Source organism: Camelus ferus, chromosome 13 (genome assembly GCF_009834535.1).
Source record: "Camelus ferus isolate YT-003-E chromosome 13, BCGSAC_Cfer_1.0, whole genome shotgun sequence".
Taxonomy (NCBI): Eukaryota; Metazoa; Chordata; class Mammalia; order Artiodactyla; family Camelidae; genus Camelus; species Camelus ferus.
This window is the reverse complement of record NC_045708.1, coordinates 53,633,288-53,647,927: the sequence shown is the minus strand read 5'-3', so window position 1 is coordinate 53,647,927 and position 14,640 is coordinate 53,633,288. Positions and strand designations below refer to the sequence as shown.

At 34.4% G+C, this 14,640-nt stretch overlaps 1 protein-coding gene across 5 annotated transcripts in view; it reads left to right on the top strand.

The window, feature by feature from the left end:
* Window positions 1-14,640, top strand: part of NEGR1 (neuronal growth regulator 1) — a 779,356-nt gene that overhangs the window by 202,112 nt on the left and 562,604 nt on the right. The window lies entirely within an intron of this gene.

The window sequence follows — 14,640 nt, the reverse complement described above, 5'->3', positions numbered from 1 at the left end:
TGAATATTCATGGCTAGTTCAATCTGCAATAGACTATAGTTGAGAATTCTGCCTAATATAGGAGCACAACCAACCAAAAGGGGAGGAAATTACTCTGTTTCATTTTGTTACTTACATATAGCATTCAAACTACGTATTAAAAACTGCATTACTATCAAAAAAATCGTTGGCAAGATTGTCCTTGTGCTTATAATTGTACATTGGACAGCTAAAGACAACAATACTCAAAAAGAAATATTTTTAAACTTTAAATAATCATTACTTAAAAAGTGGAAGGAATAAATCAGATTTCATTTGAAAGAGTGGCTGAATCTGATAAGCAAGAACTGAACATGTTGAAGCAAAGAAACTTTTACCCCATTACCCCCCAAAGAATGAATGTTCTGTGAGTCCGCAGGAGAAGGGATCTAAAAACAAAATGGAGGGTCTGCAATGTTAGTGGTGATTAGACCACTTATTGCGGACTTACATGGTAGACAAAACTTAGTGACTTTAGATGCAATAATGTTTACCCCTCGTATTAAAACTAGAAAATACAAGGACCCTAATAAAAAGGCTCAGGTTGTAGCTAGGTGCTGTCCTCTTGGCAGCTGCTTTGTTGACACCTTGTCATGTTAAATTCACTAGAAGTTTGAAGTAAGAGAAAGGCAACAAGTAAAATGGGGAGAAAAAAATCAATGTTTTGCAGTAGGTCTGAGGACTGATCTGAAAGGCAAGCTTCTAGTTGTATTTCCAACGTGCCTTTTTCATTTTGTGATGTTGTGAAAGTAAGCTCTTCGTTAGATACCTCTGGTGTTTACAGTCCCCACAACAGAAATAAAAAGGAAATGAGATGTTCCATTTTTAATATTACATATACAATCATTTCAGAGTGTGGAGGTTAATTCCCCCCGCAGAAGTGCATGAAAGGAATTAAAGGAAACAGTTTAAACATTTTAATTTTTTTTCATGCTTTTCATGGAGAGAAATTAGGCACCAAATCACAAAACAATTATATGTGTAATTTAGAATACATATTGATTTTTTTTTCGAAGCAATAGGTAGACTGTGGCACTAAAGTATAAAGCTTACCTTGCACAAATGAAATATTTGCCTACCTAATGACAAAACTAAAAGGACAGCAGTAGCAGTTGCCTAGCTCACAAAGATAATATTGGTATAATAACATGAAGACTTGCATTCGTTATTTAAAAGGAACACATGGAACAAACTAGACATAGAGAAAACTACTACTTGAATTTCCCTTGTAACTCTCTACTATATTTCAAACTTTACTGCTATGTTTATTTAGATGCCACTTGAATTCCCAAAAAACTTTGACAGAATCAACAGCCCAGAACACTTCAACTAGCTGTTAGTCAGGTAACATGCCAGACATCATAGAATCTAATCGAAACGTGCTTTGAGTTCTAATGTTAGAGATTATAAAGGAAGTCTTTCTCATGGCGTTCTTTGCCAAATTCTTCTTGTTTTGGCACTTTCAAATGCAAGAAGTTTTGAGCTCCATTTGTGACAGTTCCTTCATTTCTTTCCAAATTACCAGACTGAGTCATATTATATGCAAGTATTCATCTTCTATTGGGCTTGGTGAAATCACATATGAAGGGAATGCCCAGATCCTGAACTCAAAATGTGTATGTATTCTGTTAAACTTTAATGTGTGACCTGTTAAAGTACCTTGTGTTCTAGATGTGACCAATTAAGGCAAGCAATATCAGAAAAAGAAATGTAGGAAAAATCGTGCTCCCTCCTCCATTTATATGTTGAAGCCCCAAACCTCAGCCCCCAAATCAAAGACCACCCATGTGACTGTATTTGGACATAAGGCCTTTAAGAGACAACTGAGGTTAAATGAGATCATGAGAGTTCGGCCCTGATTCGAAGGGCTAGTGCCCTTCTAAGAAGAGGAAGAGATCCTAGAGCTTTCTTTCTCTCTCTGCCATGTGAGGACACCTAGGAGGAAGGCAGCTGTCTGTGATCCTAGGAGAGAACCCTCACTAGACACTGACCCTGCCAGCACCTCGATCTTGGACTTTCAGACTCCAGAACTGTGAGAAACTAAATTTCTGTTGTTTAAGCCCCCAGTCTATTTTTGTGTATTGTTACGGCAGACCAAGCTGATTAATACAGTCTCTGTAGGGGCAGGGGCTGGAGGGTGTCTAGAGTTGTGCAGAACTGAGGAACATACCTCGTGTTTCTTGGTTCCAGCAGGCTTTCGAACATGGAGAATCTTTCTTTTGTCTTCGGACAGATCCTATGCTAAGTGAATTGTGAAACTGTTGCTGCCTTGAAACCATGAGCTGAGAAAACTGTGAAACTATGATCTATATGAACATTTGAACGTTTCTGGAGAATCCAGCTCCCTGGACTAGTACAGAGTGTTATCTGTGCCAGTCTATGGTGTAGAAAAGTAAATAAATGATTAAAAAAATGAAAGTTGAGTTTAATTGCATCCCAGTGATGCACAATCTGAATTTTGTAGCTAAGAACTTAACAAGGAACTCCTTGTTAAAGTTCAGACTGTGGTAAGCAACGTTTGTAATTCAATATGGTATCCATCTATTCATCCTTTACCGAAAAACATGGTAACTTCATGTACTAGCAGTAATACCAAATACTGAGAGAACTAACAAGGCACTGCCACCGCTTTCAGGAACCATCAGCGCTGGAGGTGTGCGGGGGAGGGTGGTGGCTTTAAAGAAGAGTGAAAACTGCTGAGGTGGAAAATACATATCAAGGTAGCACAGAGAGGACTGGCTCTGTCTCAGGTGTAAGGAGTCTTGACAAAGAATGTAGCTGCATGAGCAGCAGTTGATGGACATGGAAGGACTCATGCATAGTTCACCCATGTGGAATCAGAAAAACAGTTCAGAAGCAAAAAGTACATAGAAATTGAAATCGGAGACGAATTTGACGTATTAGTGAGCAAGTAGAGGAAATGTGGTTCAAGTAGACTTCAAAACACAAGTTAACTTTTACATCCTCTTAATTCTCAGAACTCTGTTATGTGTAATGAAAAGGAACTAATTGGATAAAAATGACTTAGTGGCTACTGTTCAACATTTTAAATGTAGTCAAAGGACAGAGGTCAGTCAAAATAATACTGTTAATGTGCATAAGGAGACAGTTCTTTCTTACAATAGTAATAGTGAGAATCTAATGATCTTCCTATCACTTTGATGAACTTCTAAAGTTATAATTTCAGCGAGGACTATAATTCCAGCAAGGACTTCACTTACTAGAGAGATTATTCTCATTTCAATTTCTACTACAGAATCTGGAAACACACTGACAATACTAATGCTGAGAGGTTTGGAAGAAAAAAACTGTTCTCATATTTTTATCCGGGCCTAGCCAAGAATCTCCTTTTGATCCTCTCTGTGGTCATTAACAAAGCAACCCTCCTTGAACTGCCAGAAAAAAAAATTCAATAAATGAATAAATGAATAGTAAATAAATCTCTCAGTCTATTTTGGGCATGTGCAATATTAAGGTCTCTCTCTTCACTCAGCCTCTCCCGCTGAACGAAGCAAAACCCTTCCAAAGAGAAAAAGAAAGATTTGATTAACTCCTTAAGAATATTCGATTATTAGCTAAAATTGGAACATCAAGAAGTATTATTGACTTATTATACATAATTTCTCCTTTGGAACCGAGATGGATTCAAATCCCACATAATACAAACTCGTACCTCTTAAAGAGCTGACTTACCAGTGTGGTAAGAATAATAAATTGGAAATGAATTGAGAAAAAATACATATATATATTCAAATAAAAAAATCATAGAATTAACTCCAGAATTTTAGTAAGGATGAAACTGGAAGCTGGAAAGATCAAATAGTTTCATCAAGGTAACAGAGCTAGTTATTTTTAGAACTGGCATTAGGAGCCATATTTCTAGATATGTAATCTTGTTTTGTTGTGCTTTGCATTTCCAAAGGGCTAAATATGTGGGTACAGATAACATGTATAGCATGAATTTTATTTTACACAAAGATTTTGACAAAACTATATTTTATATTATCCTAAACACATCCTTATTGATATTTATTTCTAAACTGTTATATTGTTTACTATAAACATTTAATATTGCTGGGAATAGAATAACATCCTTTTTTCTAATAAAATTGTCAGAAATAGTATTTGGTGTTTCTAAATATTGAAATCAAGGCATACTCTGTGTATCTGCATATTCAGGCATATTTCATTTTACACCATTTTGCTAGTAAAGTTTTTTAAAAAATTACATTTTTATCTCCAAATAATCAAAGGAAAGAACACCTTTAAACAGCAGAGAATTCTAGAATTAACTGACTCAGTCAGCACTGAGAATCACAGTGAGGACAGAGATGGAAGTACAGAGTAAAGATTTATTTGTGTTCATTGAAACTAACTGTAAATGCCTTGTTCAAAAGTCCGTGTATTATTAAGGACAAAGATAATGTAAACTTCACCTTTAACCTTCATTAAATATTCTTCTGATATTAGTGAACTTGAGCAGGTACTTACAAGGAGTAGTAGAGATACAAATTTGTAGTATTCGTATCAGCAGTGAAAGCTATATATAGTTTACCATAAACAAATCATTTTTTTAAAGAAAAATCATGTGGTTCGCATGTCACCTGTTGAACGTGTAATCTTGCTAATTACTTCATATTCATAGAAAGGCTTTGAAGATGAGAAGTGCCATATGTGTGAATATTATTACTTGGGTACTATAGCCTTCATAAATTGAATGTATTTGCTAATGAAATACCATTTCTTTGATCTCTAAGGATAATTAGTGGTTTCTGCCCTCTTCTGAAGTTGTAAATCATAACTTCTCAAAATTTATATTAGAATTCCAACTTATTGATGTAGAGAGAGAACTTTTTAAAAATATGGATAGTAGGGAGAATGTTTTTATTCGATATACAGATAAGAAAAAGACAATGTATTGAAAGGTGGTATTTTAATTGTATAGACAACATAGATAGAAAGTCAAACATTGGGTGAATTCCCACAGCAAAAAAAACAATGAGATACCTTGTGTTTACAGTGAATACTAGCTTGACATGGCGAAGATTGTTACAGAAGGCAAGTTCGTGTGCCTGATATTTATTGCTAAATAGGGTGTTTGTAGATATAAATTAAATGTGTTTGGGGGCAATTTTTTAAAATAAAATTTATTTTCAAAAATTAGTTGCTTGAAATCATGCACCTTAGCTTGTAGAACTAAGCTAAGCAAGCTCAATAATGAACTATTCCAAAGAATCTGTGGCCTAAGACTGATGGCTCAGGAAAGGTTCCAGAAAGCCAAAATAAGAGAAAGAAAACACAGACAGATGGAAAATGCTGTAACCTAGCTGTAGATGTGAATATGCAGAGAGTCAGATCCATCAGTCATTTGCTCAGCGACAGAGATCTTCCTAAGTGGCCTCCCTGCTCACCAAAAGTGTTCTGGTTTATTATGAAAAACCTCTGATGACTTACTTCAAACTAGGTAAGAAAAGACATTTTCTTTACAATTTTATTTTTGCCTCATGCTCTATCTTTAATGCAGGAGATATTTTGCAGTAATGTGCTCTAGCTAATGTTTCTATTATTTAAAAATTATATCCCAGAGCTAATTAACTTCAGCAGGTTTAGATCTTATCTTACCTTATGGCTTTATATACTTCTAATTGCTTGAACAATACTTTCCTTCTGAAGAGATGGTTTCATTCAGAATATTTGTGGATTATTTGGTTAACAAACATTTAGTCAAGGTGTTACCAAAGGCAAGTTCCTGTATCTGACACACCACAAGGCTGAACAATACCAAAATGTCGGAGTTTGGAGCGGAGGAGGGTTTACTGTGGGCCGAACAAGCGGGATGGGTGGCTCATGCCCAAGAAAACCTGGAACTCCCTGAAGGGTTTCAGCAAAGCATATTTAAAGTACAAATGAGGGAGTAGGGGGTCACAGGGTACATGACCAGGTCGTGCACAATTCAGTGATTGGTTGATATTGAGGTCATGGGGTGTCAACACTATCAACCCCCAGGCGCCAGAAGGTCTGGGGGACAAGTGCTCTTGATCATTAAGTAGTTAATTTCTTCCCTTTGGTGGTGGCTTTTAGCATCTGAAAAACTCAGGAAGTAGACATGAGATAGGATCATTGGGGTACTTCAGAGAGGAGCAGCAGCAGAGGGTTTGGGGAAGAGGGGGCTTGTCCTGGGAAGTCCCTGTAGGGTCCAGCTTGGTTACAGAGGTTCTAATACACATCAGATATAAGAAATCCTAAATAAAATTAAAACAGAAAAAAGTTCATGTTAATTTTAGAGATAATTGAAATCTTCTGATATTGAAATTCTATTGTAAATACAAAACATGAAACTTGTGTATTATTAGTATGTTCAATAAGTCTCTAATGGGCAAAAAGGGAATAGAAGCAAGTGCAGTAATTTAAATAATTCAAATTCCTCATTTTTCCTTAAGTTGTATGAGTAATTTGGCTAATTACAGACAAAATTTGGCCGTTGATATGTGGCCTTTGAGTTTAGTGTTAATTACCTTACTATGGTTCCTGACAATTAATTTTAAAGAATGGATCAGGTGAATTGTGCTAGAACCAAGCACAGTTTATGTGATGTGAAAAATTAAAAGGTGATTTTTAAAAAATCTTCATGCCATATAGGTTTTTAGTTTAATTTGCAATAGTTTAATTACTTTTTCCCCCTACTTATAAACTACTGATTCTAATTTCAAAATACTATAAAGTATATTTTTTATAATTGACAGGTGACAGCTTATATGGTATTAGGGGAAAAAAAACCCACTAACCTGTCACATATAATTTGCTCATGTATGATTAGTCTTCAGCAGTTAGGAGTCAATTTCCTTTACTAACAATGAAGAGGAAGGAAATACCTTCCCACATATAATCATTTTTCCTATAAACCCACTGCTCCCAGAAAAAAAAAATCAAATCAAATGAAAGGATGTGTTTATTTGCATTTATTCACTCATGAAACATTTTGTCAGCACCTATCATTTGCAAGGCCATGTACTACTAATTAATATGCACACTGAATGCAAACATAAATATATATTTCCTCTCCTGAATAATATCACAATCTAGTGACATGAAAAAAAAAAAAAACTACAGTAAAACTTGATTCAGCACAAAGTAGGAACAGAATGTAATGGGAATACAGAAGGTAGCAATGCTGACTTGGCCTGGGAAAGTCAAAACAGATTCTGCCTAAGAGGTGAGATGCATGGCTCTTAATTAGTGCAGTTACAAAGTCCATTGAGAATATGATGAAATCAATGGAGGCCCTATACTGGAAAAATGCAGATATAACATAAATGCAAAATTGTCCTTAAAATTTATGTAATGCATTAGCATGCATTTTATTCGTATATCAAGTTAAACTATTCACAAAATGTCTTACTATCTTTATGCAAAAGCTAATGGGCCAAGTTTATAAACAAGAAAGAGCAAGAAGTATAGCTCATGCAAATTAAATATAAATTAAACTTTAACTCTGTTCAAAATTAATTTCCTTGATAAGACAGCTGCTTGAATAAGAATTTGAATTTGTGTATTTGTGTGTGTGAATGAAACAGTTATGTACACGTCTTCTTTGACATCAGTCGATGTTGTCTTCCTTTTGACTGGAAATGTTGCAAATCTTGCCAGTGATACCAAAAAGAAACAGGGTCCCCATAGCTCTGTATGTGAGGGGTTATCTTATTGTCTATAACACCAGAGTTCTCCAGAATTCTTCATTTGAATTCATGTGCACGAGTTGTTGGGGTCAGATTTGACCAAGACTGCTTCTTTAATGTTTAAGTCAATATGAGAATTAATTCAGTCTGTACTTAATTTTAAAGCCATTTCAGCAGAACCGATAATCAAGAGTTCTGTTGTGATTCCAAGGGTCTAAAAATGTTTTCTTGGAAGAATTTGGCAAGGTTTTGTCACCATCAACCCTGAAGAAGTGCTTTTTATATTATTTGGTTCATGTAGCTGTCCAACTCCAAATTTCTCTCCAAATTAGGAAGTTGAACAAAATGATTTCCAATTTATTGTTACTATCAAGAACGATACTACAGGGCCATACAGGAAAAAAGTGTATTCCTTCTTACAACCAGAAATAGCCCCCAAGTAAGTCAAGCCACCGAGAACCCCTGTAAAGTTGTTCTGAGGATGAGCTTGCTTTCTCTTGAACTTTTTACTTTGGAACATGTGCTCTGGAAGTTGGCAGACTTCTAGGTAGTAGAGATGAACTTTATGTTCTCTTTCCATCTTCTTGACATGTTTCTTAAAAAGGCAGTGATTCAAGACCCTGGCTCTGATAAAGCTGACAACTTTTAGGGCAGTAGACAAAAACCCTTTCAGGATTGCTGGCACTGTTTTTGTTGCCAGTGTATGCCAACCTAGAAAGCAGTGCCTCACAGCCTGGTGCAGAGCTCCTTTCTTCACCAAGGCAGCAAAGCCATGGGTGTTGCTAAACCTCACAGGTGCTCCTTCTGTGCTCCAAGTTACCGAGCCTTTTCTTCCAAGTGAAGTTTTTTGTTTTTTGTTTTTTCCTTTTGGCAAGGCAACTTCTTACACTTTGAAGCATGTCAGTGGCCCTTGTCATTTTCAGTGGGAGCCTAGAATATAGGCAGACTTTTTTAATACTATAAAATATGTATGATGATAGAAATGCCACAAATCATGTGGATATAGTCACTGAAAACGTTTTATTTTCCTACAAACCATACATGCGCTTGATTCCTTCCGAGGGTTTATAGCATCATCATGGTCAGTCCAAAAGAAGTATTTCTTACTTTGGTTGGAAATGTAATGCTTAAAATACAGATTTCTATATTGGAAAAATCCTGATTAAATACAAATGCATCTCTTTCATTTGAAGTTGTCTTCTCATGACGGTACTTTTGATTGCACATGTATTTTCATGATGGACAAGTGTAAGATGCTTCATCAATATTTTTGTGGCCTTTTTTGTTTTTTAAATGATTTTAATTATTGGAATGCATAATTTAATACCCAAATCAATATGCAAAAAGTTATAAAACCTGAAAAAAAATTATTTCACTATATTCTTGCTGTACCTTAAAACATTAATTATGTGTTCTGTAAAACTTAATGATGAATGAGTCACCATTAGCCATTCAGATAAGAGTTGGGCTTAAAATGCATAGGAAATATCACATGCAAAGTCAAAAAATGGAAATTGCCTGTGAGACTTTAAGGATAGTGAGTAGTTTAATGGGATAGAAGCTTAACCTGTTCAGGGATTAGGGAGAGAAGCATTCCAGAATATGAGACTTGAGGATCAATGAAGCTCCTGAGGTCTATGAACCAAGTATCAAAAAAAAAAAAAAAAAAGTAGATTTCTTTTATTTCCTTTTTTTTTTAACTAGGAAAAATAGTTTTATGTCAAATGAAGACAATCTATTGTTTCACTTTGAACACATTTAAAACACCATAGGTTATTATATACAATGAGATCTGAAAGTTTGATTAGACTGCAGGATCTGATTGATTCCAAGATGGACTTTGTGGTGGCTCTTGGAAGGAGATTTCAGTTCTTCTCTCTGTGAGCCTCTTCGTGCTGCTCCTGGAGTGTCCTCATGACACTAGCTCCCCCCAGAGTAAGCAACTCAAGAGAGCACAAGGTAGAAGCCAGCAGGTCTTTTGTGATCTAGCCTCAGAAGTCACATGTAGCTCTTTAATAGACAGTTGGGAGCACAGCTTTATTCAGTGAGGGTACAGCTATACAAGGGCATGAGGACCAGGAGGCAGATTCTTGAGGGTTATTTGGAGTCCAAATACTATATCTGATAATTAACAGTCGCTGTCATCACTTAAGTGGAGCATCTGGAATAGTCATGGACAAAAATGAAAGAATCATTTTTTCCCCTCTCAAATCAGTTAAAATTGAAGTGGACAGAATGCTTTAGAGAATCATCTGGTTCTTTAAGTGACTGGAGTAAGTCAGTTTATGGATCCAGCAACTTAGTTTCAGTGAAATTTACACAGTCGAACCAAAAATAAGTACTCATGCTTCATTTGAAATGGTATGAGCCACACAATTTTGTGACAAATTGCTTCCAACTTGAGATTTAAAAGCAATTTAAATGAAGCTTATTATTTATTTTTATTGTAGAAATACCTTTCAATTATCAGTGAGTGCATTATGTGTATCAACTAATTCATTTATAAAGCATTTAGTTTATTAAAGATTTAAGTTTATTTTTCCAATATAATTTTAACATGAATCGTTCTAGTTAAAATTGATTTTATATAGTATATATTAATTAATTTGGGAAGCATTTATGATTTTTCTTAAAAATTTTGACCTTTCCCTGTTCAGAATAGGAAAAAATACTACTTTGTCTAAAAAGCAGTGATACTTTTACAGAATCAAACATTATAATATAAATGAAATTTATTTTTATCTTTTATTAGCAGCCATTTTTTTCCTAGGCAACAATGCAAAAATACTCAACTATCTATAAATCAACAAAAAGCCTTTCTACCAGATGTAGAAGCAAAAAAATGTAAGCACTTTCCTCCACATTAGCCAGAGGCTGATATATATATATTGCCTTAGCTGTTCAAACTTGCTCTTGTGAAAGGTTCAACAGTTCTAGACTTCAGCTTAATTTATGGAGTGCAATAAAGTGTAATGCAACATTTCAGTTTTTATTAATGCTCTGCAACATGCTAAAAATTGGAATACAAAGATGACTAAGAGATGGTTCTTACCCACAAAAAGTTCATCTTTTAGTAGGGAATTGATATGTCCATGTTTAATCTACTGCCTGGTCAAAGTGGTACATATTAACCACGTGCACAGTGATGGTAGGAACTCAGAGGAGTGAGCTTGAGGCTGTGTGCCCTGTGCTGTGGCAGTCTGCATCCAGATCAAAGTTATGCAGACAACTTTACGTGGTTGATTCATTTCATTTTAAACCATGGAAAAAAACTCAGCTTCTGATCAATAAGCCATGCTACCACATGTGGTCATGTAAATATATCTTTGCACTATTTCCTCAGCCTTGAATAAGCATCTTCAGATCCTTCCTGAAGCTGGTTTCACTTTCTTCTCCCATTCTCACTTTAAATGTCACTTTCTCAGATAAATCTTAATAACCACTCTGTCTAAACTGGGCCCCCAGTTATTTTCTATTTCATTATCCTATATATTTCATTAATAAAATTGCACAACCTATCATTTTCTTGCTTATTTCTAATTACTTTGCTGACTACATTATTGGCATGAAAAATCAACCTACATGATTTTGGGCAGGATTGTGCTGTAGGAATACCAACTGTGGGATATTCTTTTTGGTATATTTAAGGTTGTTCAGTTGTTTGATTAAATTTTCTGGAATGGCTCAAGAATACGGTAGAGGCAGAAAAGAACTAGCCTTCTGAATTTACTTTTACTTTGAAGATATCATAGGATTTACCACTGCAGTTTGGAGAAAAGACTGAAAGCTTGAGTTCTAGTATATTACTGGTGATTGATGAAGTTTATACTTCCTGGTATCTGAATTATGCATGATGTCAAGCTATCATATTGTTTTATACTAAAAAGTGTATATTTCTTTAATTATTTATCAATGTGTATTATTTAGAAATAACGGATTAGGTACAATTTTAGGAAACAGTATCATCCAGCATAATTACTTATTAGAATTGAATGGCTGTTCCTTAGATTTAATTTAACTCTATTTCTGCTCCATTTTTTGATTTATTTACATACTGGTTTACAAGAGGTACTCAGAGATAAATACTGAAATTGTTTCCTAAGGATTTAACTTTGGATAGCTCATTAATATTAAATCTTATTCTTCCTCGTATGTTTGAAATCCTTGCTGAAATGGCTGAGTAGATATTTAAAAGATTAAGAACAGAGTGCTGGGATTGGGGGAAAATGGGGAGAGAGAAAGAATGACAACAAAAACTAATCTTCAAAATGAACTTGGGCAGAGGCCAGGAATATCATGATCAATTTAAGGTAATCTGAGCTTTTTTGATGGTAAGTGTGGGCATGCAGTTAATCTTTTTATACAATCCATGTACCAGTCTGCCTGTATGAAAATGATAGATGTCAGAAAGGGTCAGATATTTACAGGTCACTGCATCCCAGCTAGTCTGTAATATAGCATCCAGTATTTTTGCCTGCAGTATTTTCTTCTGTGTTTCTTATTGTAGACCTTCAGAGCACTTTATTAGGATTCATTTTTTGCATATTGAGTTTCTTTCTGGGAGATTTCCTTATTTTGAATTAATATTTCCTTCCTCCAATGTCTGGCATATTTAAACTGTTTTTATCCTGATAAAATAAAGCATACGACATATAGAGCTCTGTAAAAATTCTACAAAAGTACTGTCTTTACCAATGAAAAAAGGCTTATATCCTATTCTCCTTTGAGTCCTTCCTTTAATACTATAATAACAGCTAACAATTATTTAAGCTACTGATGACTAAACTGAATCATTTGCTTGATTTAATCTACTCTAAAATAAATACTTGTTGCTTAAGGTCATTTATCTGGCTATAATCTATAATCTATAATTTATTTATCATTTTGAAGGATTGCAGTGACCTAAACCTAGTGTCTCTGAAGAATCATCTCTTTCTAAATTCAATGTGTTGTTCCTTATATATTTTTCCTCATGAAAAACATCTTAAAATTATAAACTTAGTAACTTTCCTCAATTCTTTCTTTGTCTCTTGGCTTTATTCCTCTTGATGCATATTCAAATATTTAACTTTCATTATTTTAGCCTTAAAGTGTCAAATTAACTTTTCTATAGTTTCAGTATTTACTCTCTCTCAATCTTTACCCTTTGTTTAATTATAGGACATTTATATTCCTTAGGACTAAGTCTAGTAGTTAAACATCTGGGAATGAACTTTGTGGTGAATGACTTGTTTCATGGTCAGAAATACAGGGTTTTTTTTTTTTCCATTAATCTTCCTCTTGTAAGGTACTTTGAGTCTTTCTGTCTCTGTTTGTCCTATTAGATTATTATATTTTCCATTGATGCTTTTTTGTTTCTTACATATCTTGTTTCAGATTTGAGAAGTTTCGTTCATTTGCCTAAGGGATTCTTAACATCTGATAAAATCATATTTCCTCACACTCCTTCAAAATACACCTGGACTCAGTGTTGTCATTTTAAGATATTATGTTATATAGATATGTAGATAGGTCTATAAGAATTATATAAATTTACTTCTAATCTGTCCTACACCGTTCTCTTCAGGATCTTCCATTTTGCATATTGAATTTGACCTGTTGTTGGTAATGGAGAAACTTATGAAATGTGCTATATAGGTAGGATGCCCTACAAGTAGACATGGAGATAGACACTGACTTACCAAACTTGCTTGTTTTCTAGTTTTAAATGGATTATTTGAGGTAATATTAAAGATTTTCTCATATAATATTTTTTATCTTCCTGCTACCAGGATGTGCTTTCAAGGGTCATTGATATATTTTACTTTTAAACCACCTGAGAGATTTTGAAAAACTTTATTTTACCAATTATGAAAAGAGTAGGATGGAAAGGAATATACATATATAAATGTATGACTGAAACACTATGCTGTATTCCAGAAATTGACACAACATTGTAGACTGACTATACTTCAATTAAAAAAAGGTAGTTTTCAATCTTGCAGAATTCTAATGCAAGTGATGTTATGCTGAATGAAGTCAGAATAATGTTAAAAAGGTAAAAATTGTCAAATAGCATGTAATTGCAAGCACATAGCAGTATTTTTTTTTACCAGTGTCAACACAATTATGCTACCTATTTGCTATGGAATACAAAGTTTATTTTAGGGAATTCTGTGTTCAATTTGACTTTTTCTTTTTTTCACATGAGTTAAATTGATCTTTGGTATTCATTCTGAAGTTACTGAAAAATTATTTATGAAAAATATGTAAGAAAACTTTGTACATTTATTTCAGCGTTATCCTCCAACATTTATATTTATATTAGTATATTCAAAAATGCTGTGTAACCCATATTTGGTGATTATGTCAGTCAGGGCCCAGTCAGGGAAACTAAAGCAATACAAGTTATTGCAAACAGAGATGATTTGCTAATGGAAATGATATACAAAAGTACTGAAAAGACTGAAGGAGGGAAAAGGGAAATATGAGATAATCCAGAGGTTATTAACTCCAGGGGAAAAAAAAAAAAGTTGTGCAGAGAGATCAGGAGTGAATTTGGAGCAGCTGTGCTCACCTGCAGCCTGCAGAGTAGGAGCCTGTGTGGCCTACATCACGTTAGGTAAGGCAGTGGCCTGGACAGCCGATTCGTGTCCTTAGGGGTATATGGCCTGGAAGTTCTCCCCAAAGGAGAAATGAGTGTAGATTCATGTTACATCACTAGGTATGCTTTGGAAAAGTAAAACTCTGCAGAGTGCAGTTTTTAGCATTTGATTTATTTATTTTTATTGAAGTATAGTCAGTTTACAATGTTGCATTAATTTCTGGTGTACAGCATAATGTTTCAGTCATCCATATACAAATATATATTTCTTTCTCATAAGTTACTACAAGATATTGAATATAGTTCCCTGTGCTACAGAGTAGAAACTTGTTTATATATTTTATATATAGTAGTTTGTATCTG